Source organism: Hemitrygon akajei, chromosome 17, assembly GCF_048418815.1.
Source record: "Hemitrygon akajei chromosome 17, sHemAka1.3, whole genome shotgun sequence".
Taxonomy (NCBI): domain Eukaryota; kingdom Metazoa; phylum Chordata; class Chondrichthyes; order Myliobatiformes; family Dasyatidae; genus Hemitrygon; species Hemitrygon akajei.
Genome location: NC_133140.1, coordinates 8,596,014 through 8,599,654, shown reverse-complemented (window position 1 = coordinate 8,599,654; position 3,641 = coordinate 8,596,014).

The window sequence follows — 3,641 nt, the reverse complement described above, 5'->3', positions numbered from 1 at the left end:
TCTATCAGTTTAGTAGCACACGCATGAAATTGGTTGTAGTCCACTCTAAAGCATAAAAGTTAAATAAATAGGCTTACATGAAGTAAGCTCTCAGTTTTTCCGAGTAAAATTGAAATGTACACTCTGTTAAGCAGAGTGCATTACTTACTATATTGTACGTTTTGTCTTAGGTGTGTATACATAAGTATTCACATTGAGGTGGAACTGTTTAGAAAATTTTTAACTGCAACTCAGAACGATGGAATACCCAAAATAAACATGAATTCAGGAACCTAGAACATAGCATCTGTGGAAATGCAATTACATTTGTTCTCCTTTGCAAACGCTGAAGATCTATTGTGTGCAAAAGCCGTTTTTACTTAGTCTAACTATAAGTTTAAAAGTGGTTGCAGTCAACTCTCAACCATATAATAACATAAATTATTAGGCTTACATGAACTTATCACTCAGTACAGTTGAGTGAAATTGAAATGAATACTCTTTTGAGCTGAATGCAATACACCATATGCTGTAAGTTTTGTGTTAGGTGTATGTACATAACTATTCAGGTTGAGGTGGAACTGTATAGAAAATATTCAAATACAACTCAGAACCATAACTTTCTCAAGATAAACATGAATTCAGGAACCTAGAACATAGCAATTACTGTTGAAATCCAAATAGATTTGTTTTGCTTTGCAAACGCAGAAGTTCTATTGTCTGCAAAAGCTGATATTACTTAGTCTAACCCCTACAAGTTTAGTAAAACACACATAAAAGTGGTTGCAGTCAACTCTGAAAAATATTATGACAAAAATTAATACGCTTACATGAAGTTAGCACTCAGTACAGTTGAGTAAAATTGAAATGAATACTCTTTTGAGCTGAATGCCATACATCATATGCTGTAAGTTTTCTGTTGGCTGTATGTACATAACTATTCAGTTTGAGGTGGAACTGTATAGAAAATGTTCAGCTACAATGCAGAACCATGGATTTCTCAAAATAAACATGAATTCAGGAACCTAGAGCATAGCATTTACTTCTGAAATGCAAATAGATTTGTTTTGCTTTGCAAACGCTAAACGCCTATTATGTGCAAAAGCAGATATTGCTTAGAGTAACTTCTATCAGTTTAGTAGCACACGCATGAAATTGGTTGTAGTCCACTCTAAAGCATAAAAGTTAAATAAATAGGCTTACATGAAGTAAGCTCTCAGTTTTTCCGAGTAAAATTGAAATGTACACTCTGTTAAGCAGAGTGCATTACTTACTATATTGTACGTTTTGTCTTAGGTGTGTATACATAAGTATTCACATTGAGGTGGAACTGTTTAGAAAATTTTTAACTGCAACTCAGAACGATGGAATACCCAAAATAAACATGAATTCAGGAACCTAGAACATAGCATCTGTGGAAATGCAATTACATTTGTTCTCCTTTGCAAACGCTGAAGATCTATTGTGTGCAAAAGCCGTTTTTACTTAGTCTAACTATAAGTTTAAAAGTGGTTGCAGTCAACTCTCAACCATATAATAACATAAATTATTAGGCTTACATGAACTTATCACTCAGTACAGTTGAGTGAAATTGAAATGAATACTCTTTTGAGCTGAATGCAATACACCATATGCTGTAAGTTTTGTGTTAGGTGTATGTACATAACTATTCAGGTTGAGGTGGAACTGTATAGAAAATATTCAAATACAACTCAGAACCATAACTTTCTCAAGATAAACATGAATTCAGGAACCTAGAACATAGCAATTACTGTTGAAATCCAAATAGATTTGTTTTGCTTTGCAAACGCAGAAGTTCTATTGTCTGCAAAAGCTGATATTACTTAGTCTAACCCCTACAAGTTTAGTAAAACACACATAAAAGTGGTTGCAGTCAACTCTGAAAAATATTATGACAAAAATTAATACGCTTACATGAAGTTAGCACTCAGTACAGTTGAGTAAAATTGAAATGAATACTCTTTTGAGCTGAATGCCATACATCATATGCTGTAAGTTTTCTGTTGGCTGTATGTACATAACTATTCAGTTTGAGGTGGAACTGTATAGAAAATGTTCAGCTACAATGCAGAACCATGGATTTCTCAAAATAAACATGAATTCAGGAACCTAGAGCATAGCATTTACTTCTGAAATGCAAATAGATTTGTTTTGCTTTGCAAACGCTAAACGCCTGTGTGCAAAAGCAGATATTGCTTAGAGTAACTTCTATCAGTTTAGTAGCACACACATGAAATTGGTTGTAGTCCACTCTAAAGCATAAGAGTTAAATTAATAGGCTTACATGAAGTAAGCACTCAGTACTTCCGAGTAAAATTGAAATGTACACTATTTTAAGCAGAGTGCTTTACTTAATATATTGTACGTTTTGACTTAGGTGTGTATACATAAGTATTCACATTGAGGTGGAACTGTTTAGAAAATTTATAACTACAACTCAGAACTATGGAATAACCAAAATAAACATGAATTCAGGAACCGGGAACATAGCATTTACTGTTGAAATGCAATTAGATTTGTTTTGCTTTGCAAACGCAGTAGTTCTATTGACTGCAAAAGCTGATATTACTTAGTCCAACCGCTAGAAGTTTAGTAACATACACATAAAAGTGGTTGCAATCAACTCTGAACCATATGATAACAAAAACTTAATAGGTTTACCTGAAGTTAGTACTCAGTACATTTGAGTAAAATTGAAATGAATACTCTTTTGAGCTGAATGCAATACACCATATGCTGCAAGTTTTGTGTTAGGTGTATGTACATAACTATTCAGGTTGAGGTGGAACTGTAGAGAAAATGTTTAAAAACAACTCAGAACCATAACTTTCTCATAATAAACATGAATTCAGGAACCTAGAAAATAGCATTTACTGTTGAAATGCAATTAGATTTGTTTTGCATTGCAAACGCTAAAGGACTATTGTGTGGTAAAGCCGATATTACTTAGTCTAACCTCTATAGGTTTAGTAACACACACATAAAAGTGGTTGCAGTCAGCTCTGAACCATATTATATCAAAAATTAATACGATTACATGAAGTTAGCACTCAGTACACTTGAGTGAAATTGAAATGATTACTCTTTTGAGCTGAATGCAATAAGTTTTACTATAAGTTTAAAAGTGGTTGCAGTCAACTCTCAACCATATAATAACATAAATTATTAGGCTTACATGAAGTTATCACTCAGTACAGCTGAGAGAAATTGAAATGAATACTCTTTTGAGCTGAATGCAATACACCATATGCTGTAAGTTTTGTGTTAGGTGTATGTACATAACTATTCAGGTTGAGGTGGAACTGTATAGAAAATATTCAAATACAACTCAGAACCATAACTTTCTCAAGATAAACATGAATTCAGGAACCTAGAACATAGCAATTACTGTTGAAATCCAAATAGATTTGTTTTGCTTTGCAAACGCAGAAGTTCTATTGTCTGCAAAAGCTGATATTACTTAGTCTAACCCCTACAAGTTTAGTAAAACACACATAAAAGTGGTTGCAGTCAACTCTGAAAAATATTATGACAAAAATTAATACGCTTACATGAAGTTAGCACTCAGTACAGTTGAGTAAAATTGAAATGAATACTCTTTTGAGCTGAATGCCATACATCATATGCTGTAAGTTTTCTGT